A 26,040-nucleotide genomic window follows, 5' to 3' on the forward strand; every position below is an offset into this window, starting at 1 on the left:
CTCTTACTCTATTCTTCTCCATCTTCTCTTTCTCTCTCTCTCTCTCATTTTATTTATCCCATATATTGCCGCTAGTGCTTTTCGAGATAAGAAACGAAGCATGTTCCTAAAGATAAAAATTCGTGCGTAATAGCGCACGGATGGTGGATAATAACAATCGCCGTTATCTGCGCGAATAGCGGATTGCCGTATATCCGGATCAAAAAAGTTCTCATTTTCTCGCACGATAAACCATCTGGCCTTCGCTTCTTAATCGCTCGGCAAAGCAGCAGATGTATTGCGCTCCAACTTCTCGGCGATTTATATTCCGCAATAATTATCCCCGCGTTCTGTTAATAAAGCACCTTCGGTATAGGGTGTTTCATAAAACTCACTCATCTTATATCAATTACGTTCTCATACATTTCTGCGACTGAAACTGTGTCGAAATTTTATTATCAAGACGTTCACTTCGGAACTCTTGGATGATAGATCGACGTCCTATCGATTTACTCGCTGAGGTAAAATTTCACAAAATACGTGCTATTTTGATTATTATTTTACGAAACACTCTGTATAAATTACTTTTCTTCTACAATGATATATTGTGACGCTTAAGCAGCTCCAGATAGTAATTGCGTGTGCAGCAAGAAAAAAAATTAGGTGCTTCAGCGTCGTGAAACTAATAATGTGAATTTATTGCGCATACCAAATCAGTATTTTCTCGGTAGATTTCTTGCAAAAATATTTATTATCAATCTAACTTTTAACCGAAATTGATTTAGAATTGCAAATCGCCGTAAATTATAATAGTTTTTGATTACATCCAAAAATACAAAATAAAAATAATGCTGTTATTTTTTTCATTTATTATAACTGGAAAATAAATAACGCAATCATAAAATTTATATGGACAAAATGCTATATATATTCACCGCTAAAATAAAATTGTTTAAATCTTATTTATTTAACACCAAGATTGCATTTATAAATCTTTGAAATCAATTCAACACAATTCTCTCAAGCATGAATTTTTTATTACTAACATTAAATATTATATTAAATAAATTTCAAACCGATGTCACTAATTAAAATAAAATACACATAAAAATTGTCAAAAAAAAAAGAGAGATTCTCTTATATTCTCTCTCTTACTGCAAAATTTTTTATTCATTTATATATTTATATACTTATAATTCGAGCACTCTCTATAATACGAAGTCCAGACTAATATTTTCTTTGCGGACAATCCGACTCGATCAAATCTGTCGAAGATTCAACACGACGATTGAAATACTAAGAATTCTGAGGACTCTGTGCAAACATATTGAAAGATCAATTGCTACCCCGGCGCAAATCCGGGAAGCTTGCCGTCAATACGGCGCCGTGGAAACCGATTAACCGCCGGCGATGTTAATGGATTTAGCGGGTAAGAGCTGGTTATCATCTGGTTATCGGACCTCTGCAACAGAGGGCTGGCCACTCGAACCCTGCACTTGTATTTCGCTCAGCACCAGCGAATATCACCGCGAAGAAAACCGAGTATAAGCGTATAAGCCGTCATCGCCGAATTGTTTAATAAAAAACAATTTGTCGACGGATTTTTCCGTTATAATTCAATTTCCAAAAACGATTAGCTGATCCCTTCTGCTCGAATTACTATCCCTCTATCAATTACGGCGTGACAAATTGAACGTTGGTACGCCTGGTTGTAAATCGAAATTATCGGAAGAATCTTTTATAATCCTAAGCTCATTTTATGCGACGAAATCAGTAGAGAAGATATTTTATTTATCACCGTAATTATATTTATATTTATAATTTTTTAATTTCTCGCAGAATCGAGAACAGTTTAAAAAGATTCTGAGAGATGAAGTGACTTTCATCAAATTTCTGAGCTCATTCGAGGTTTTTAGCTCCGAGTGTGTCGTCATGCGGATTGTTTCATGCACTTTCCGTATTTCAGCCCTCGCGACTTTCATCTTCCTAATGCAGATCGCACACACGCATCAACATGTGCATACATAAAATATCGTATCACACACATACAAAGAGGCTGACGTATGATCTACTGGCCTCGTAGCCGCAATACGGCTGCATTTACGACACGGTTTATACGGAGTTGGCCTTGATTTCTCAAGTGTGTAATTTCGTTTCTGGCAGTATCGGACGGTCAGCAAAGGTCAATCATTTGTATCGTCCTTAAATTACTCATGCGCCGAATATTCGTAATTTGCGTTTAATAGTTCCGGATAGGATAGTTCACGGTAATTGAGTGCATTACAACGAAACCAGGTTTCGCCATAAACGATTTACCGAAGTACCTTCCATTACGATGCTAAATCGATGGTCTTTTATTTCTCGGTAAAATGTACTTAATGCGAAAAAATGCCGCGCGCAAACGGCGCGCCGATAAAATCTTTAAGTAAATGAGGTGTAAACTGTTTACGTCGCCGGGCCGATCATTTCGGGCATCAAAGGATTCGATATTTCGACGAGTATACTTGCGCGTATGCACACATGCGCGCGCTTCGCTTCGAAAATGTTTGTTAGTTTTCGTCGCGTCAGATTTGAAATGAAAAAAAAACATACGGTGAAATCGAAACCGTGAGATAGATTTTCAATATAAAATCGATATTAATCGGATCAATCGAAATTGTCATTAAAACTATTGTCTTTTATTTATTACAACCGTACTCTAAACTCTTACGTAATATCGTTACAGTGAATAAAAAAGTACTTGCACACTCTTTTCTTGAATCGTTTTAAAGAAGAAAAGAAAATATTGATATAAAGTACTTAATCTCGATTTCTTAATTTATTTTCAAAATTATTTTCAAATAAATAAAGTGTGAAGATGTTTCTCGATTGTACACTAACGAGAGCACACATTTTCACACTTTTCCTTATTCAACAAGTTGCGAATTACACTCAATCTTTTAATTATTCTAATTAACGACGCTTTTCTCGTCACAGAGAAAATGCAATTCTCGTCTAATTGAATTCTTCGCTCCTTCTCAACCACTCCGCCCTCGTGTTTCTTTTTTCTTTCGCGTCCGGTCGGCCGATTCGCGATACGTTATTGATCCCTTTACATGAACACGTCATGGAAACTTATGTAATTGAAGGTGCGGGCGAGGGAAACGGAGACTCCTTTATGACGTTTCGAGTGGCAGTGTAGCATGACTCTCGCACAACGGTTGTTCAATAGACTGCCGCCGTTTCGTGCGTCCGTTATCAATCGCTTTGTAGCGCGGAAGCTGCGGTACGGCTCTAGCGTGAAAACGCATCCGGCAACCGGTGAAATCAGTAACGGAACCCGAACCACTCAAAGCACACACACGCACGCACACACGGTGGAATCGAGGAAGATATCGGCCGCCCCTCGGAAAAAATCGCAGTCGTTAGAATCGGGAGACAAAATCATCGACCGTACTACATATCCATTCAGGCGGAACGCTTTTCGATAAGATATCACCGTGATGTCATATCGATATTGTAGCGCTTTGAATACGTATCACATTTTATAGATACCGCGCTTTGAAAGACGAAATAACGGAAAAATAAATTGGAATGAATTCGTTTCGGCGAAACAGAGTTCAATAAAACTTCAATAAAAAAAAAAAAAAAATAGAACAAAATTGACGGTAATTTATTTTATAAGTTACTTATAATTTGCCGCCTGAAAAGTATCCTTGCTGTTCAAAAATACAGCGAATGCGATACGAACTTCATTATCAACGCTTAATTGCTAAAGTTCACTATTGTATGATCGACTTGACCTCTTCGAGTCATTAGGAGGAAGTTAAACAGGAAGTCGCTGGTCAAAGACACATATATATCTAGTAGCCGAGTGAAGTGCTTGGTTGGAGAAACGGTATCGGATTAAGGCGATCAATTCCGCTCGCTGATGACAGAAATCCATCGGCTAACAATCGCAGTCTTAATTCCCTCGCTGCTCAAATACAATTAATCTCCGATGAAATACATAGGCGATTAAAATGGAGAAATTCAATCACTCGCATGCGGAGGGCGTTCAGCGTTTGAACGGCCACTGCGCAACGAAATTGTTAACTTCCAGCGGCGCGTCTGAATGTCCGATAAGTTAGGCGGGCCAAGCGACAAATGCGAGGCATTCGGTATCTGTGCCAAGTATCGCGAAACGATTTGACGCGATTCGCCGTGCCCTAACTGCCGCGCATAATCTCGCATCGGCAGTCCCGCGCGCAATTTCGACGGGCTTTTCATCGCAATGTCCCTATCACTGCGCGTTCAGTGATTCCGCATGCTTCTCGCGCGGAAACGATCAGCGGCCATGCGTAAGAGAATTTTGCGGCGATTAGCGCAGCCACGGGAGATTTCGCGATTCATATGAAGAGGGGATAATTGCGAAAGCGCACAATCGCGGACCTCCGGCAATCGGTGACGTTAAGCTCCCTATGCTGAAACATGTCGTCCGCTTATCCGTGCATTAAAATGCATTAGTCGATGCAGAGAGAAAGAGGCTAAAGTCGGCGAAACTGATAAGATTTCGTGGAAAGAACAAGAAATTATCAGCGTGTGTAAATTTATTCCGATTTGCACAAAAAAATTTGATAACAAAAGAATGAAATAGGATTGATGCACTGTAACCTTAAAAATTTTGATACTTTAAAAGTTTCTTTCTGTAAATTTTGTAAGAAGTAATTCCTTAGTCTTTAATTTTCAATTTTTAATAAGACTTTCAGTAGAAAGTCTTTCAGTCGGTTTACTTTTGCGATTTATTCTGCTCGAGTGAAAGCAACGTAAATCCAATTTAATTTTTTATTTGTCATGCGTCAAATCTTTTATTAAGACAGAGCAGTTTCTTTTCTGTGCGCTTCGAGCTCCGCAGTAAAGAAACAATAACACTTCTGCTTCCTATACCGTTCATTATTGCGGGGAGTTTCGGTATGTAGATAGTGCATTTTTCATGAGAGATTAAATGTAATTAATATCGCTCGTGTAAATTCCGCAAAATCCTCCGCCCGGGCGTTCCAAAAAAAATAATCTAATTTGCAACGTGTAACGTAGCTGGAGCGTCCATTATTATTATGAGCGCGCAATTCTGCTGTAATGTGCTGCTATCTCAGGGAAGTACGACGATGAATACGAGCTGAGGGTGGGAATATACCATATATCGCGACGTTAAGATAATGCACGTACAAACGCAGCTCGCGCAATCTAGCATACACGTAAGCAGCAGAACAGACAAAACAAACGCGATCGGAATAACGCGAAACTTGTAGTACAATTCCATTTGTAATTGTACGCACCTGCGCGTGTGCGTGCGAAAACGTTAGAAGAATCGGGGACAGGGCGTATCGCGGCGTATAAAAATGCAAGTAGAATTCCGCGACTAATTACCCGTCGGGGCTTTAAATTACATATTTGATTCTCTATTTTGCACTCCCTATTTTCCTGTTATCGCTCCATTTTCTTCCACCCGCGGTACCTGATATTAATAGCACGGCATTATTTGCCGAGCGGCATTACGGAGTTTGCTTGCGTAACTTCTCCCTTTCCCGCCGCCCCTCCCCTCAATGTAGTGCAATCTCGAGATTCTATTTGACAGGAAGTACGGAAAGTGTACGTGGCAATCTGTTTGCAATACGACGAAAACAGGGATAAGAGACAGGATCCGATAAGAGAGAATATCCTTTGCAGCGCGCTTCCCGTTCGATACGCGTGCGACAACAATCCTCGAGAAGTTTTCCCTCTTCTTCTCTCCTCTCGAAGGATAACGCAATTTCAAAATTCACCGTGGCGGGACGAAATAAAAAGCGCGTTTGGCAGTCGTCACCGCTTCTTTTTTATTCATACATTAAACATCCTCGAGATTTTCTTTTTCGCCGCGGAAGAAGAGTTTTTTTTTCCTTCCCGTAAAACGCAGCCTGAACGAATCAAGTATTACTGACAAATTGAACCGCGACTATGCCAGCTTCTGAGAGCCAAGAAAAAGAGAGAGAGAAGGAGAGAGAGAGAGAGAGAGAGAGAGAGAGAAAGAGAGAGAGATATTCATGCATACCACCCTCTTGGGCACTCAACCGTTTGACGACGGCGCCGTGATGGAAACGTACGATTATTCGTCTCGCTTTACCGTCTCGACCAGACGCGCGCGCGTTCTTTTATCGCGCGACGAAAAAAGCCGCGGTAAAAAAAAAAAAACAGATATCTCTCGTGCCACGTCGCAATCGACATTACCGCTGACCACGTCGGGAAGGCACGAAGAACCGAGTCGTTTGCACGTAGCCCTCTGCCCTCGAGTCTCGCAAAGAGTTTAAACGCAAACGAGCGATTAGTTTCACTGTCACGATAAATGCGACACAGGATCAATTCTTAATAAATATTCCTCGGAAAGTTTTATAAAATTTGTCTGAAAAATCGTTATCCACGTAGATTATTGCATTTGCGCGGAATATTGTTAGGTACTTTAGTAATCGAGTAAAATTCATGTTGTTTGTTAATCCATTAATTTAGATTATTGCGCCGTATATTTGCTGCGGCCAAATTGAGCTCTTTCATCACATTTACTAAATTTAAGCATAGCAATTGAGATTTAAAAAAATAATAATGCATCCCCCGATATTTTCCATTAATGTAATAAAATAAATATCGAATTAACGAATGTATAATAATGAAAATCTTTTATTTCTGTCAAAAATACTGATCCACGTGCTTTGAGATTCGACCGCGTATAATCGCCTAAACAATTTACAATAATTTCACGTTTGTAAACCGACATCGTCACTTTATTTTGCTTGCGACCCTCTAATGAAAACGCACCGATGACTCGGGTGAGCAATCTACGAGAATATAAAAAGTTATGGAACCTGAAACGTGGGCTCGCGATTTCGCATGAATCGACTCATATATCGCAGCTGCTCCCGTTGGAATAAATTATGCGAGAAAACTGTAGCGAGAGGAGAAAAACGATCGGATCGATGCAGTGCCGGTTCTACCACTAGGCATCATGGGCAATAGCCTAGGGGCGCCACGAGAGAAGGGGACGCCCCACCCGTTGCTAAAAACAATGAACGATATAAAGCCATTGCGAAATGAAACAAGTTTTCTTTATGTGGGAATTGATCAAACAGTTTTTACAAAAACCGTCGAAAAAAACACATGTTGAAAGTAAAGTAAAAATAATTTCCAAATTGAAGATAAGATCGATGTATGTAATTTTCGTACGCTTTCTAGTATCTCGAATCCGAGATCAGTGTGCACTTTAATAATGTCTCCAGTGGACAAATTAAGTTTCTATATGAAAACATTAATAATTTTCGCACTAGCATCCAGCGATGGCTCGAGATGCCTTTTAATATATATTAATTTAATATTATTTTATTGATTTGAACTTATATTTTATGTTTTTCATATTTTATTTCTTTGCTCTTGTTTTTTGTTTACGAAGTGAATAGAAATTTAAAAAATTTAACATGATTTTCACTTATTTGATACCTTCCCATCTTAAAAATTAAAAAATGCAAGGGACGCCCTGAAATATTGCCTAGGGGCGAACTGATTCTAAAACCGGCACTGGATCGATGTCTTTAAGTATAAGATTCAATGCCAAATTCAATGCCATGCAAGAATAAAAGGGACGATTTAAAAATGTCATCCTTAAATCACACAATGTAATCTTTTGGAGTAAATGCTGCTATTTGCATGCGAATAAAACAGTAGTCTTTTAGGTATATTAATAAAGTATGTCAAGGATATATGGTTTTTGCTTCATTTCCGTGCGATATTAATGTCGCAGCATTCACGCTATTCACAGAAATCTTGCGACCGCGGCGACAGTTAAAATATCAACCGTCCTTTTTCTTTGTATCTTTAAATCCTTTTTACGATGCGCATAAAAACTTTTAAAAAATAATTAGCCTCAGAATGATCATATTTTTACTAAACGCAATTTGAAGAAATTAAAACACCTTTGTTATTTTTGAAAAAAAAAAAAACATTAGAATACATTTACATTTTGTCTTTGAAATTATTTTATATTAAATTATTAAATAATTCAAATCAATCATTTGTGTATTAAAAAATATATTTTTATGACTAAACAAATGGGTTGTTTTTATCCATCGCAAAAAATATATATTTTAATCAATAATAATGTAGAAAGAAACAGTGCTAATTGTAAAAATCATGCAATTATCGAAGCGTAAGAACTAATAACTATTAATTATTATAAATTAATATGTCAATACGTTTCGGCCACAATTTCAAGGAGCCTCTTCAATTTAATAGGATGTTACATCCTATTAAATTGAAGAGGGCCCGAAATTATGGTCAAAACGTATTTTGTGTATATTAATTAATAAAATTAATAGTTCTTTCGTGTAACTACGTTTCTTACTGCTCTCTATATCGTTTAAAGAACCACACTTTACAATATTATTTTAATTAAAATAAATATTATTTTCCTTTTTCAAGTCAAGCGTATGCAACATTTATTCTTTCATGCAGAATGAAAGAAAGATACAGGAATGTGTATAAGAGACGATTTGACAGGCGTTAAGGATGACGATTTATGTTCATGAACGCTCGTTTTTCTTCCTTATTTGCTTCTTATATTACGGAATCGATATCGAACAAATGACAAAGCACTCGCCTTGGCTTCCTCGATAAGAGGCAGAAATGATAAGTTTAATGTACTGTGATGTTGGAACGAAACTCCTGAGTTTTGGCAAGTACCGAGATAAGGTACTTGTATATTCTTGTAGATAAGAACGGATTGTTTGTATTACATCCACTATCGCAAAAACCAGAAAAGTTGTTTCTTTAAGCATCGCCGTGTCTTTTCAACCGATTGACCTGAATCGTTCCTTATCACCCTACATTCCACTCTAGGATCACATTATGTCTTTTATCATTTACTTATCGTAAATTAGAAGTGCCAAGCAGTATAAGCAATCAATGTCAATTTTGTAAAAATTTCATGGAACAAAAAATATATCGCAATTATGTAGTTATATAAAATGTTTTAAGATAAAAATAATTTTATATTGTTAGAAATAAGTATGATAAAATATATAATTAGCGCAAAATATAAAAATGAAGGACAAAATGAATATAAAAGTCTATAAACTATTTTTGGAATTTGCACTGTTTGGATTTTCTAATCTAATTTTTATAATCCATCAAAAAATATGAAGCATATTATATTCAAATGAGATACAAAATTTAGAAGACGTTAAATGATATTTGATACCGCGTATCTACTCGGAGGAAATCTTATTAAAAATGTGTTTGTGCCCACGCAACTGCTGATGTATACTTAGTCTTGGAATTTTCTATGTAAAACAGCTCCGCATATTAAATTAACCCCTCCATCATCTTTAAAATACATATTAAAAAGTCTGCATTTCTTGTGATAAATTACTCACCGCAATGTTGCTGCGCTGTCGCCTGATGGCCACCCAGCCGTTTCCGCTCCTCAGTAATTCCGCTTCTTCATGGCACACACACACATAAACTTTTAGCGAAGACATAATTAACACAATACGATTACACGTGGCGCTTTAAACGACACCACCGATATCCAATATCGCGAGCTGAATAATTTATGATGCGACGTTACTCGCAAATTTCGTTCGGACGATCGCACTTGCCAAATTGGGATACCGCTGTCACAAAACAGAGAGTAAAAAGGTAAGCCCGAAGAAAACGGATCCGTAGGATCTGAAATAGGACCCGCAGGGTCGACACGAATAAGGTTCCTCGGCACAGCAATAAGAAAAACCTGCGTAACTAATGTTAACATCGGTCTGAACAGTCACGTTACTGTTGACTAAACTGTAAGATTAAAAAAAATCATGCGGCCAGTGAACGTCTGACGAGAGAGAAGATATTTGTCTAGATTATCCGTCCCTAATGTCTCGGATATCAACAAAAAAAAACAACTTATCTGACTGAGTCCGATTTTTCCTCGTGCTTTAAGGTAACCCGACTTATCCGCTTTGGAGTGAACTATGACTGATAGACGTGTAATAAACAGCTGAAAAGAGCCCATTTGTGACAGTCCTAAGATAATGATTCTAAGATAATCATCGAAACTTTGTCCTCTTCGAGTCGAAAGTAAAAAAAAAATGCTATCGTGTTCCAAAATTTATTACTATATTCGTTGGAAGTGCGTTCGTCCATACGATTTGTTAAAACTCACTGTTTTAAACTCGCGCGAAACTATGACGGCACTCCCGACGCATTCGCGACACGTATTTTATTATATAACGACAGGAATTAGATAAAAAAAAATATGACGATCCATAATGCCGAAGTTCATCTGCAAAACAAAAATATAATACATTCACATTGTAATAATAACGTTCAAAATAATAAGCTTAATATTTCGATAGTTTTGTAATGATACTTTTATAATAAAATAAATAGAATTCCATTCCTTGAATTTTTAATTAATTAAGATACATCCGGGTTATTCCGATCATTTCAATTTATCAATCTAATAAAAAATATTTTATCAATCTTAGTCCCTTGATCGAAATAGCCCCGATATATTTTAATTTATTATAAATTTACGTGTACACATAATATTCTATCAAAATTTCATCAACAATGAGGATATAATTAGATCAAATCGCGCGTTAAATCGTACTTAATTAACTTGATAATACAATTTAAATTGTTTGAAAGATATCGATTAATAAATTAAATCAAAAATATATGAAACTTGCTCATTTGTTATCGTTGAAGAACATATAAAATCTCATTGTTAACCAATTTCTTTGTAATTTAATTTTTATTTTAAGAATTTATTAAACTGTACTTTAATATTACACTTTACTTTGTTAAACTACAGAAATACTTTTAATCAATACGCCACCATAATATTAAGCACAAATACATAAAACTGAAAAATTTATAAATATTTATGATACACTAGAAATATGCAGAAACTCTCGCCCTTTCATCAACAAAATTTTTCTGATTCACTATGCGTGACGAATGCAACTCGTTTTATAAGCACACAAATATGCATGTTAAAAAAAGATTTACATATACAATATTACATATTCTATATTATAAAACTCTTGCTGACATATCTTGAACACGGAACAAATCGCAATTGCATCGTGCATGCGAAATTACGAAGAAAAAATTATAGGACACGTCGAAACAACGTGCGAACTATTTTAAATAGGCGTTCATCAATTATTTAAATGAAAACAGAAGCAACAATGCGCGCAAAGAATATCAATCAGCGTTTCTGCACATGTCACGAGAAGTGCTCAATTGTGTGTCGCAATTAATTTTCGAAGATAATGCACACGATCGATGTTCTCGTTAAAGGAGAGCCTTAATTTATCGATGACATTACGACGACGTGAAAAACCGACGCTAACAGGGTCCGGTGTTTTCCCGGTTTTACTATGCTCGAGCACGTGCACTCTCTCTCAAAATAGTGGTACAGAATTAACCACCAGGAAGTCATATTTCAGTGCCCGATAGATGAATGCAGTTCCGCGGCAATCAAGTTTTTATGCGCACGTCCCATGAACTACCAGCGTTCCGCGCGTTTTCACGGAGGTTTAAACCAATTCGCTGAAGGTACACAAACAATCTTCTATACGTCCCGTAAATGCTTAGAATCCGAATTTGCGAACGATGCGTGGACGACCAGAGTGTAAGAGAATTCTAAGAAATTTCCAAGAGCTCTACGAGCTCGGAATTATTGTAATTTATTAATCCCTTTCTAAATATACACCTTTGTTATAATATCAAATAATCAAAAATATATCCAAGCAACGATAAATAAAACGCAGAATTTATATCCCAATATCTAAATTGTAACACTTTTGTCATAATTGACGAAAATAATTGCTAAAAAATTAAAGACACAAAATACGCGTGGACGAAAAATATCATCAATAATAATCGTCAAAATACTTCAAAGTAAATCAAAGTCTATCAGAGTATATGATATATTAGCTGTACTAATTCCAAGATTTTCAGGATAGAAAAAAAGAGAGAGAGAGAGAGATACGTGGGAAAATCAATTTGCGAAAAATAATTTTATCGCAAGTATCCTACGCATATCTAAAAATATAATATCTATATATATAATAATACCTAAAAATATCTAACAAACTTAACATTTGATTAAGTGTTGAACTACATTTCTGAAGGCTAAAATTAAAGTATTGAAGTTAATACTGCTCGTGCTGCTGTATCTGATGTTACGTGCCAATTTGCGTTACAATATAGAGAGTAGCAAATAATTAAACTGTGTGATAGCTTTAAAGTTGTAATTATATATATAAAAAAGATTGCAAAACAAAATAAATATAATTTAAAGTTCTTTCCGCAATCTTGAAATGTCGGACATTAATATATGACAAATATTGAACAAGCTTTAGATTAACCGCCGTATAAACACTGTATAATCATGTCGCGGTTTCCTTGGATTACTTGGCCGCAAGATCAACAGTCTACAATTCATAGTGTAGATGTTGATCATTTGCCTATCTTCGACGAATTCAATATGATAATCAAACAACGCGTTCAATAAACTTCGCATATTGCATTCGCCATCTAACATTGACGGCAATACACCAACATTTGCAATATGTATTCTGGCCGTTCCATATTGAACACATATATTGCATCGAATATACAAGAATGTGCTTTTAGAATGTGTTATTTTTAGAAGCTTTTTAGAAGCGAGAAATTAAATATTTACACAGCGAAATAAATTCCTTTCCTCAAAAATGTTTAAGAGCCATATTTATATTCTTGGCATATTCCATTTTATGGGGTCCAAACTGTACAGCGTGTTTCGGGAGGAAAGGGAAATATTTTGAGGATGCATTCAGAAGGTCAAAACAAGAAAAATAAACCAATATGTTCAGGTCCGAATTCTCAAAAAAATAAATAAATAAATAAATAAATAAAATAAAATAAAAATAAAATAATTGATAAATTTTGTTATCTATTTGGTAATAAATTTTGTGCAATCTTTTTATTTCAAATTATTAAATAACAAAATCAATTTTGAAACTTTAGATCTAATTATCTCTGATGGCTGAGAATTCGGACCTAAACATATTGGTTTATTTTTCTTGTTTTGACCTTCTGAACACATCCTCAAAATATTTCCCTTTCCTCCCGAAATACCCTGCATTTATCAAATCAAATTCTGTTAAAATATGGCCATTAATAAAATATGTTAAATTAACGTTTATGAATTACGTACAAATTATTTGAAAAACTAAAAGAGAAATTTCAATTTTTACGAATATTCTAATGTAAACTCCGATCTCATACAAATGATAAAACAAACCTCGGTTGAGATAACACAACGCTCTCGGTGCAAAGAGGCGCGTATGAAACGGAACGATGCAGAAATTGAAAAATGAGAAGTGCTCAGTAAACTGCCAGAAGCGTAACATAGTTTCACGTATTTCAGTTGCGCGGTAGAGAATGACGAAGTGCTGCGCGAGCGAATCGACAAACCACCGCACAGACCGACCATTATTCCGTACCGAAACACTAACATCTGAGAAATTGCATTCACGTCTTTGACCATTGCAATCGACGACCTGACCGACGACTTGTCCGTTTGTGCTTTGCGTTAACACCTTCTCAAAGCAACTGCTGAGTTTAACATGTAGTGACCAGTAGAGTGTGTGCATCTCTTCCGTGCTCCGTCAAAGGATGGAAACGCGAAACTTGACATTTACAATTGCACTATTGTGATTTCTCCACTGAGATAATCCTTTGCTCGGTTTATTTAAACGCCTGACAAATCACGGACGGACACAATCCTTTGATTGTATAATTAGATTTTCTTTTCGGAAGTGTCTCTTTATGAGACTTTAAAGCTAACACGTGAATTTTATAAATTATGGATTTATTCTACTCGACTTTTAAAATTCTCTTTTGTACGTATCATAAATCATGTTACTATTATAAAGTAAATTTAATTATGGCAGTCAGAAGCTTCAAATAATACGATATGCTATTCCATTTAGAATAAATGCATAATTCATCACACTTTCCGACACCATGCATACACTCATAAAATCATGAAAATATATGTGTTGGAGTAATAAATTCTTTAGTGATAACGAGGTAATAATAGGGATGAAGCAGCGTATATTGTAAAACTGAAAATGTTGAAAAATTAGTCTAAATAATCCGCATGTAATTAGAACAAATTTCATCACAATTTTTGTTATCTCGCACGTAATAAAACGCATTAATGTAGATTGCAAGCGATGCATAAAGTGCTCCCTAAAGTGGATGCGGAGAACGAAATCAATGCGCGTTAATATTCAGCGCATTGCTAGCTTGCCTCGATCAAACTTCTCTGAAGCAAAGGGGTTAAATGCATCTGCGCCGCTCACCGATTAATCAATGTCATACCTTTATTCTGACGTAGGAATACTTTATTTTTCTACGAATATGAGCGGTTAAACAAATTTCCCACAGTGCCAAACAAAAATTCACTTCACGGACGATCGAAAGATTGTATCTCGAGCAGTTTAATATCTTTGCGAGATATTTTAAATTGTGAAATGTATTGTGTAAAATATACGATAGAGATTGTAATTAATATAAAAAAAAAAAAAAAAATTTAATAGTGATTTTTTTATTACTATTTTAATTACTATCATTTATCAAACATTATTTTGAAATTATTTGTAAAATTTTTCTAAATAAATTTCTGCTTTTATAAAAAAATAACGCTTATAACCAAAAGCACAAAACGTTTTAATTTTTAAATAAATTTTTTTAATAATCTTTTAATAAATTAAATAAAACAACGTTTAACAATTCAAAAAAATTATAAATTTTTGTACAAAGCTTGGATAAAAATGGCTAATTGTTATAAAATATGCTGGAAATTTATTATAACTTTTAATATTTAAGAATGTTATTTAATTTAATTTATATCTTAATATAAAATTCTATGTTTTTTGATAGCATTAAATTAAACAAAATTATATATAAATGCGCATGAATAATATGAAAGACTTTAATAAATAACAATAAAATAAATGTACCATTTCCATACTAATATTATCTGTTTTATATTATACTTCGCTAACAAAATAAAAATTTTTTGCTTTCATTTTTCAGAAGATCCAGTCATCTAATGGGGTGGAAAACGCCATCCTGCTTCCATTATTGTGGTCAAAATAAATCAAAATATGTAAAAAGAATGCTTGCAAGAATAATGCGTTTATCGCGAATTCTGTATTATATACGTTGCGCGTATTTGTAAACTGTGATGTAATTAAGAATAGCATTAGATAAGCATTAGTAATAAGAGCATGCATGCATCAAGCTGTGAGCGCTAGGCTCGAAAATATAAAAATGCGGATATTATAAATGCGTCTTCATCAATGGCCTGTTCACGATATATGTATTTACATTCAATCGTAATAAACGACGCATCTGTAATACACTCTTGTCTCATTGTGGAAATCTTTAAAATGTCAATGAAATCTTTAAAATGCCACTTAATGTTTCATTATCATTTTTAATTTATTACTCCAGAAATAAAACAATTATTTTGTAAATTAAAAAAATTTTTTCTATTCGATTTTGTACTCAAGCGTGGTATCGGAAGAAAGCTGATTGCAAATATGTAAGTTTTAAAATGTAGCCTTCTGATACCACGTTTCAGTACAAAATCAAACGCAAAAAAATTGGGGCACATTGCCTACGGACATTTGGCCGCACTCTTTCTATGTAGCTTTGAAGAAAATTTTTATTTATCCGCTTTTGTATCGTGTGATGTTATTTCCTCTCGTATTATACAATTTTTATAATAATTATTTTTTATATCTATTCATTCATATAAAATTTAAAAATATTTTCGAACAAACACGAGATTTATGCACATGCTGCAATATATATGTTTATTTTTAGTTTTTTTCATAGAACAAGATTTAAATATAAATGTTATTTCATTGCTTCATCGATACAATATAGACAGTAGTATAGCACGATGACAGGTGCGACGCAACACGTCGAACGCATCAATTAAAACCCATCAATCCAACTATCACAACTTTTTCATTATCTCTAATTCGACCAACTTCGAAACTTATTTCCGAAGTTTCCTCTCATTTACGATCACGATGTTGGTCTTATTGGTTCCATCCGACGATAATAAATAATAATAACATCAATTTAGATCAAAATGGATATCACAAATTCAGCTAAAGATATATATATAAAAACTGCGTCAAAACAGAACAAATATCTCAATGTAGAAAAAAAATGTTTAAAGAAGTAAATAGATTTCGAAAAAATTTCTGACTAATTAAAAATTACTTCATCGACATAAGCGTGTTGGAGAAAGAGAGGCGCATGACATATTAGACTCTCATAGATCACACGTCTGTCAACAGAGAATCCAGCTGCATCAGTCTCTTTGTCATAAGAGCTAAAATTGAGCTACTGTCCCAAAGGAACGAAACCACCCTCAGCAACGAGATCAGTATACTTTGAGAAACCTAAAACCAAGATGGAAGTGCGTTCGCTCATTCAGGTAATATATTCTCACAATCAGTGCTATAATTACACAGATCGGATCCTTTATCACAATCAAATCGCTCGGCTTAAAAATTTCTTTTTATTAAAGAAAATATACGATTTATATAGTAACTTTTTGCACAATACTTTTAATATGTTCAGATAATATGCAACTAATTTTCTAATAATTAATATAATATACAATTACACACAACAGCTTTTAATATATTCATTTATATAGATTATTAGTAATATTTATATAAATTAATTATTTTATATAGATTTAATTATTTATATAGATTATTTGTAAACTTTTATTTTTAATAAAAAGTTTTTTTGAACCATGCACAAATATAGTATAAAAGATTTGTATCAGCTTACACGCCGTGGCGACCTATTTATGTCCATTAATAATTATTCCTCTATTAATGATAATTAATTAAAAAATTAGAATGATTAACTCTGTCTCTCGCTGCACTAGAATATCTCTATTTGACAATTTAATATTTAGTAACGTAAAATATTTGCTTATAAAAAAACAGAAAAGCTTACAGTCGTTTTGTACCATTAATTCTGTTAAAATCAGTATGAAAAACAAAATCGGATTACCGTAAATCAACACTTCGTGCTTCAACAACAAACAAGGATGCGATATTTATCTACAATGCGAAAAAAAATAAACGAGAATGAAATTGGAACTGAAATCATAAAAAAGTCAATATTGCTACATGATGGCCTTCTAAAAAAATCGAACGTGCGACTTTTTGCGAAGAATTCTCTCTTCACATTTTTTAATTCATTATAAAATCAAAACGGAGCTTTTTTGTTATTCAGAAGATAATATTCGCATGCGACGCGCGTGTCGACGAAACAAAAAACGAATTAAATATCCCTAAAGGCTCTTCGTCAAGCCTGCTATCAAAGCAAACAAAAAAAATTTGCTTTTCCGATCACGTACCGCCATTCCTTTCTGCTTTAGTGGCCTTAATGGTACATATTGTGAGTCACCTAATCCTGCATCGAATGGTTAATGAAGAAAGCGTTCGGAAACTGACCTTTCACAGTACGCATCGATCCACAAGAAGGAACTAATGAAGACTATTCGCTTCATACAAATTGCAAAATCTTATTTCTTATTCCATTTCGAACAGTTTGTATCACGTTCGTTACTCGACAATTGCTATCACAATATCCTTTAATATTAAAAATGATGAACAAGACAACGTACAATCTGTTCATGTCGAAAAGCTATATTATTAAATTTAAAACAACGCTGAAGGAGGCTGAGCTACTCAATATTGTTTCATAAAATATTGAGACATTCCGTTTCAACGATATTACATATTCGGGAGACCACAGTTCTATTTAAAATGTAAAAGAAGCCGCGTCCCGAAAACTCCCTCCCATGCCGTGACGAGGGTTAATTTAACGGACACGTACGGGAATGAACGCAAATCAGCCGTCTAATGTCCGTTTCTCCGTCTTATCTGTCGTATTTATCCGTCGAGGCAAGCCGCGGAAGGGTATTTAAGCGTCGCCGTGGGCGAAATGAGATGGAAATTACGAGGCGCGAGTGACGAAAGTACGAGGTTGTACTTTCCTCCTGCGGAGAAAATGCAAACGAGGCGAACGGGGGTTCCAGTATGAAAAATGGGCCGTGCTTGTGCCGCGGAGCCGCATCGACGGGCGGGAAAAAACAGCGGCGAGACGATTATTAATGAATTCACGTTAAGCCAACGGGCGACCGATATTGCGCTCACTGCGACAGGCGATAGCACCGTTCGTTTCTGTCGCGCTACACGGAAATTGACCGCTTCTTAATTATCGTCGCTCGCTTTTTCAACCTGATGAACAGTGTAAATAAATTACGAGTTCCTTCGCAGCGTGCCGCGTTACATGATATTGCAATAAATGTGACACAACAATTTCGTGAAGTAATCTGTACTTGACACATCGCTATACTTGAAGAGAGAGAGAGTGATTATTATAACGCGACTTTGACCTTCTTATCGCTTTATATAATTTTGTGAATTTATATATTTTTGCTCCCTGAAAATAATTCACATTTTATATTTGTAGATATAAATAATTTAATTGCAATTATAGGTATTAAAATAAAATTAATTATAAATTGTAATCTGTAAAATTTAAAATACCTGGCAATAACCTGAATATAACATGTGAAATATTTTTAATTGATCTACGGCATTTTATATGACATTGGTAATTATGAAATAAAATTCTTCTTGAATAATTTAAAATACTATTTTAACAACATTTTAATTTATTAAATCATAAAAATGTTTAAAATTGTAAATTCAAAACTGGTGGCAAAAAAATAGCGTTTGATCGCGCGATAAAATTGTAAAAAGAAAAACAAAATTGATGAAAGAATCACGTTACACGCTTTGTTAGACACTCAATAGTTTGTGTTTACGTCTCATTATCGATGTGTTATTAAGAAATTATCTTCTTAAATTCTCATTATCGATTTGTTATTACTATGAGATTATCGTCTTAAATTACGTCATTTATCAAGAAACATAGACATACTATTAATTTTCCAAACAGAGAGAGAAAGAGATAGCACAAATGTGTAACGATGACATATTGAATTGCATTCCAAAAATGAAATATTACCGCTCAGATGTAGAAAGCAAACTTTGCACGTAAATAACAGTTTGAAATCGTATAGCAGCATTATGTTTGCTATCGTTAAAAGAGAATGAATTCCAATTTGTTTGGAGAATCGCGTTACATCATTTATTCATAGCACGATTCTCCGCTATTATTGTTGCATTATTATGTTGCATTGTGATGATGGCAATTGGATATGTTTTCATGTAGTGCCGTTTGCAATCACAAATTATTGATATCTCATAATGTGTCATCGTATCTAAATGAAGCATATATTTTCAAAAACGTGCAGAATTATGTATATTCAAAAAACATAGTTATCAATTATTTTCAACTTACACAAAAAATTTATAACAAATGTTCGGAATTATGTCGCTATATCCTGCAACGGCAAATTTTTCAATAAATTTAATCTCACTATTTTCTTGAAATGTAACAAAAAGCGTCTTTTCAATAATAGCAAAAAATATCGATTTTATAAACCATTACACGAAAATATACTTTAATCGAGACACTTGTACACAAAACTTGTACACAAACTTCAAATTAATCGAAAATTATATATAATGAAACTTTTTGTATAAAGCTAAGCTTTTCGTTCGCAACCTGTAATCTCTTGAGCGAAGAGTAATATCTTATGTTTGCCGATGGTGATTAAAGCCGTTCCTGGCACATCAAGTGTTGACTTTTAAAGAAAGAAAAAACATTTTTCAATCAACATTCCAAGAACGATAATACCGCTCGAAGTGGAATCATAAGAAAGAAGAATAAAGAATCATCGGCCGACGTGCTTTTGCGTTAAGCCAATCGGCAAGAAAAATTCGTCCCGTGCCGCTAATACTAAACGTCACGATAAGACACCAGGAGGGTGAAAACGGAAAACAAAGCACGCTGACAGATCCATTAATGAAAAGCCATAGTAAATGATAAGTATCAATTCTGATACCCCACGAGCCCTCCAATTAACTTTTACGATTAAAAGTAAAAATACTCAGCGCGCTCTCTTGAGAAATTATATTATAACGACGCAATGAGCTGTGTTTTATTAAAAAAAAAAAAGAGAGCTGCTAATTTATTATTATTAATTATATTTTATGTTAATTTTATTCTAACCTTTTCTAACATATATTTATCGATAACAAAGTTTTATACGTCTCAAAGCAGTAACTAAAAGTTATAAATTTTTGTTACCTGGATTGTGAATGATTACATCGATTATGAATGATCACTGTAAAGTCGCAAAGCACTCGTTCGTCCCGAATAAAAACACAATGCCGAAGATTTGCAAGATTCGCGTTATAAAAATTTATCAGTATGCTTAAAATTCAAGCTGATCTCTGTGCTAAAGCTCGAATGAATAACGCGCGGATATTGTCTGCGCGTTAAGCCGTGCTCTTCGTAAATTCCAAGTCGCGGAATTGCAATCGGCCTTCGCAAGATAAAATCGCTCTCTTTATTCAGCCGCGAGGATTACTCGCCATTTCACTCTGCGTTAGGCAAATCAAGATAAAGTCACGTCACAAATTCCTTCAAGAAGAGCGCGCCTTGTACAGCACAGCTTCGGCGCTCTGACATTTTAAAGATATTATTGTACAAATAAATGAATCCATCATTGTAGCGTAGCCACAATGTTCCATACACAATCACGCAAACTAATATAACATTTAATTCATTATTATATGATAATTACTTCATTTTGCATCTCAAAATCGCAATTATATCAATAAGTTTGATTGAATTAATTATTATCAAAGCGTAAAATAATAATCTTTATTAATAATAATATATTCTATTAATTTCATTGTCCATTTGACAATCAATTTTAAGTAATTAAATATATACTCCTGAAAATAACAAAATAAATTGAATAAATGTCAAAAAAAGGTTATTTGTTACATAGTAAACGATAAAAATAAACTCTGACACACTGTAGTAGTAATGAAACTTCGCGTGTTCCGAAAGAAATATAAAAAAACACATCTTTCCCATAAGAAAGGAATTTAATCACCGAAAAGATTGCTTTCACTCAGAATTCTATGCAAAAACGAAAGAATTCTGAATGGTTGCCAGAACGAGAGAGACAGCGTAAATCTGTGTAATAAACGTAACCGATTGTAAAATCGTATAAACGATATATCGCATGTTCAATGAATTCTCATGCATGCATCATTGAATTCTTATAAAACATCTGCATGAAAAGCCTTGTGAATGGCAGCAGAAAAAAGTAAAGTAAGAGAATTTATTCGTTTATTCTATTTTTTTAATCTTGAAAGGAAAGTTTAATGCAATATTATTCAAATGATAATAAAAGTGTATTTTAAATAGATTTGAATATTAATATAAAATATAATTTGTTACATAACTGTACATAAATGATAAAAAAAAGATAATGGCATGATAATGATAGATTGCTCCCACTCAGAATTCTATGCGCATGTACCATAAAAGCGAAAGAATTCTAAATGGACGAGAGAGGCCGCATACATCTGTGTGATAAATGTAACCATATGAAATCGTATAAACGAAATATTGCGTGTTCAATAAATTTTGCGCCGTGAATATATAATAAATATTTTAACATACGTACACAAAATGTAATTTAAATTATTAAACTGTAGAATTTAATTAAAACGTGCAATTTGAAGTATTATACTAACAATAGATACGTATAAATTGATAATTAGTTCTTTGTAACACATAGATCTCTAAAGATTTTGAAGTAGAGTGTCAAAAACCGGATGTGCTTAGACGACATGACTCACACAGTTTGCGTTAGAAACTGTGAAGCAGATTGCAGCCTATTATTTCCGTTTTAAGCCGTAAAATGTTCAAGGAAATTAATGTTCATGTATAATAAAAAAAAAAAAAGAGACAAAGTTACGACATCAAAAGTCAAAAGCTTTTCCTGAGGATACAAGCGCTGTTTTTATCATGACGCGTTATTACCGCACAGTCTTTTCAAACGCGTGTCCCTTCCTCGTTTTCTCGTTCTTTTCATCCGGTATGCACGTTTATTTTTTTACCATATCCAACTTCGTACACACACAACAACAAAAAAAGAGAAGAACAATATAAAAGCTATATTTTGTACCATGCAAAACATTATCAAAAGACTGTCCGTTTTTTAAATGGTTAACAAGCATGTTTGTCTTATTAAATTAATATAAAAAATATGTAAATGTCCCGCTTCTTTTCATCTTTCTTATTGTTAGAGTGCTAATTAATAATTGTAAGATATTAACAATCAAGTATTTTTGCTCATATAATTTCCATTGTTTACGTAAGCGCATTGAACTTTAAATAAAAGAAGAATAATATTAAAATATTTTTGTCCTCATTTAAACTCGTTAAAACTTTATTTTGATATGCATATTTATTTCTATCTTTATTATAATTTTCTTTCTATATATTAAATCAATTAAAGTTAATTAATTACAATTCAATAATAATTATCCGAATTATGCTTCGAATAAAAGATGCAATAATGCATAACAATTTTTTTCGTTTTCAAAGTGGATGACTTTTATGTTTTTAGGATAAGAGATGTGTAGAATATTTTGTAACAATTGCGCCACAGATGAAAAGCTGATAATATCAAACGCCGTTCACAATTGTTTCGCGAATCGAAAATAAAATTTTACGATGTATTTACCTCTAAAGGAAATTTCGATGAATATTTGCCCTTATTTGTATGCTTCGTGATATTCTCGTTCTAGATGTGCATTATACAGACAATAGCCAGAGTATGTAACAATACTATTTTTTACTTAATCTTGCGGAAAATTCTGTAAAATGTATTTATCAAAATTTAACGTAATCAGGTATTTAATATTGTTACGTTCTCATCCATAAAATATTCGGTTTAATCAAGGTAAGCGTGCTGTAAAATCGTTTAAAGAATAAAATTCTGATGGCAGTTGGTACCCTTTTTTGTCCATCCGGCACACTGTCCATATGCAAATAGATGCGATCGATTTAAATTTATATTGGATACCAGATGCGCTATTCAATTACATCGAAATCGGAGCAAAAATCTACCATTAAAAAATGTTGTACATGACAACATCGTTCGGAAACGTTCACTTATGAAGCAATCGTGGAATGAAAAATGAATTCGGTTCTAAAAGGATCGCGAAAGAATGGGCGGATCAAAGATTGATTGCGTTCATCCATCGTTGTGTTCTGCATTTTTAGGACGCATATATTTCGACCTAACACCAGCAAATGGATAAATCGCTGTATTAAAACGCTGTATTAAAAACACACACAGCGCGCCACGCGTACACTTTAGGCATATTTTTCTACTTCACATTTGCGAACTAACGATCGGCGCATGCATGTAATGTGTTCTAAATGGCGCGTAACAAATTCTCTCCCCCGCCTACATCACGGACAATTAGATGGAATATCGCGCGTTGTAGCGGTAATGCAGCACGTATTCCCACCACGCCGTGCATTGTGCATCACATTCGCGCGATCGAATAAAATCATACGGTGCATCATATGCGACATGTGCAATCAAATGAAATCGTGCTTTTCATGCACCATTCGAGCTCTTCAGAAAACAGTAAATATTATTCTAAAATGGAGCACATCGCCAATTTTTTCACTCTTGAATAAAACAGAGAGCTATATGTCAATCGTATTGATTTATTGTACACATACGGGATTTAACTGTGTACGGAAACGTTGAGTTCCACTCTTTTCAAGGAAGTCACTTTCATTTATACGATAAAGACTTCAATAAAATCAAATAAAAAATCGAATAAGTTATTTGTAAATATCAAAATCAATTGATGTGCACATTATTCTTATTCAAATTGATTGAAACGAGTTGGATGAAAAATAATTTATTTTTCGAAACTCTTTTATTATAAGCTAAATTTATTACGCTTGAAACGCTTCATCTTCATCTTTTCATTATTAATGATTTATTAGCAGCTTATTGGCAATATTCCTTATTTATATCTTTTCCCAAATTCACGTCAGAAGTTGATAAATTTATTCGCGTAATAAATGTGAATTCCTTTATGTACCGATACAAAGATAACGATCCCATCGTCCCTCGAGACGCTCGCGTCACACTTCCACTCGACGCCGTGATTCACAGAGGCAGCACCGTGTCCACATCCGCGTCATGTCGATTCGCGAGTTTTACCGGACAGACGTTAATTTCCTGCGGGAACGAATGGGAAACGTGGGCGGGGGGGGGGAGGGGGGGGAAGACAGGCGCACGCGGAAAAACAGCGACTTTCCTTCATTCATCTCGCCGCCAATGAATGATACCTTCTCTCGTTCATCACCGCGTGGCGTTTAGTTACGTCACTCGCGTCTGACAAGACTTCAATCTAACGTCGAATAAAATTTAAACAGAAATCTAGAGTCGTTAGGCTTAACAGATAGTCATTAGAGTGAAATGTGACTACTTGCAAATTGCAAGAATTTATAATCCCGATTTGAAATATTTAAAGAGGAAGTATTTAATTATTATTATATTATTAATCCTTTAAATTTGACACAGACAAATGTGCAAATTGTTCAAATATTTTTTCAAAAACTTCTAAACTCTTAAAATCGAAATATGAAAAAATGTTTTAGGTGAAAATCGTACGGTATTTAAAGAAGATCAAAAAACGTATTTACAGAATGAGATGAAAAATGTAGCATATATAGATAAATACATATGTACGTACTCGATGAAATTTCAAAGTTATTTTTTCCAAACAAATTCTTGTGTACGAAAAAAAACCATTTCAAAATTTCAACTTGTTTTTTAACAAGATATTATTAACAAGTTACTACATATGTATCAGGTTCGTATCTCGCTTTGTATATCACCCAAATTCAGAATTAATTAAATATAATTAAATTTGAAATGGAATAATTGGATACAGATAGAAGTGAGTATATCTCTATTGTGACAATTACACGCCTCTCATAGTATTTTCGCGCGATATCAATTGCACAGTTCTGATTGGTCAATCGCTTTATCGATCATCCTACATTTGTTTCATTCGAGTATTATATCAATCTGGGAACTGTGATGTATTTATATAGGAAAAAAAAAAACAATTTGTCACTGTTAGTAATTATTTACTTCAGCAAACGTGCACGTGTGGCCAGTAACGATACATCTCGATTTCCTGACGACGTTTTTCTTCCCTTCCTAAAAGGAAACAATCAATACCTTCTTTCTTTGACCGTTCATCCCAAATAAAAAGGATTGATAGCAAATAATAACTTTCACTTATCATTCAGCACACAGCCGTTGAAATTTGTATTGCATTCTCATCAAGACGCAGATCATTATTTAGAATAAAAATTTCAGATAAATTTTGATCTTTAAAAAAACTACAGTTACAAATTTTCAATATACGAAACTACATTTCGTGTATTTGTATTCGTATTGCTAAAGCATGTAAGTTGTTTTATTCAATTTTGAACACATCTACACCGAGATTCGAAAACGAAATGGATTTTGATGTTTTTTTTTTTTATTTCACAGAATCACAGAAAACTCGTGCGTCTATCGATTAGTAAGCCTCACCCCGCTAAACCCTGGTCAGTGTTTTAAACGTCGAGTTGGTTTGCGGTCACCGGGGAAATCCTTTTTTGCGATTTCCGACCGTGAAATGGTCGACTCCGTTTTTCTTACTCGTTATTCCGGCCGCTGCGTTTCGACGACTCTTTTATCCCCGTCCGCGATTATAACTTGCACGCTACATTATCCGCGCTCGTGTTCACGGACGTGCTTTGAGCGCGTTTACAACAGCGAAAAGATTAATTCCCACGAGCGAGCCCTCTGTCCACGCGCTACCGGCATGTGCCATCCTTTTTATTATTATTCTGCCGCCTTTATCAACAAGGGTTCACTCATTTTCCTGAAAATTCCACCGT

The 26,040-nt window shown here is 34.3% G+C and overlaps 1 protein-coding gene and 1 long non-coding RNA gene across 3 annotated transcripts in view; one reads left to right on the top strand and one right to left on the bottom strand.

Annotated features, from left to right (window-relative positions):
- The window catches only part of sNPF-R (short neuropeptide F receptor), a 57,972-nt gene extending 42,544 nt beyond the window's left edge, over positions 1–15,428 (top strand). The window contains exon 4 of the mRNA XM_012374612.2: positions 15,103–15,428. The gene's annotated coding sequence lies outside the window, so the exon portion shown is untranslated. The remainder of the gene's footprint in view (positions 1–15,102) is intronic.
- Positions 1–26,040, bottom strand: part of LOC105676591 (uncharacterized) — a 57,949-nt gene that overhangs the window by 4,794 nt on the left and 27,115 nt on the right. For both annotated transcript variants that reach the window (XR_001101417.2, XR_001101418.2), the window contains exon 4: positions 9,390–10,285. This is a non-coding gene — a long non-coding RNA (uncharacterized lncRNA). The remainder of the gene's footprint in view (positions 1–9,389; positions 10,286–26,040) is intronic.

Source organism: Linepithema humile, chromosome 3 (genome assembly GCF_040581485.1).
Source record: "Linepithema humile isolate Giens D197 chromosome 3, Lhum_UNIL_v1.0, whole genome shotgun sequence".
Classification (NCBI taxonomy): Eukaryota; Metazoa; Arthropoda; class Insecta; order Hymenoptera; family Formicidae; genus Linepithema; species Linepithema humile.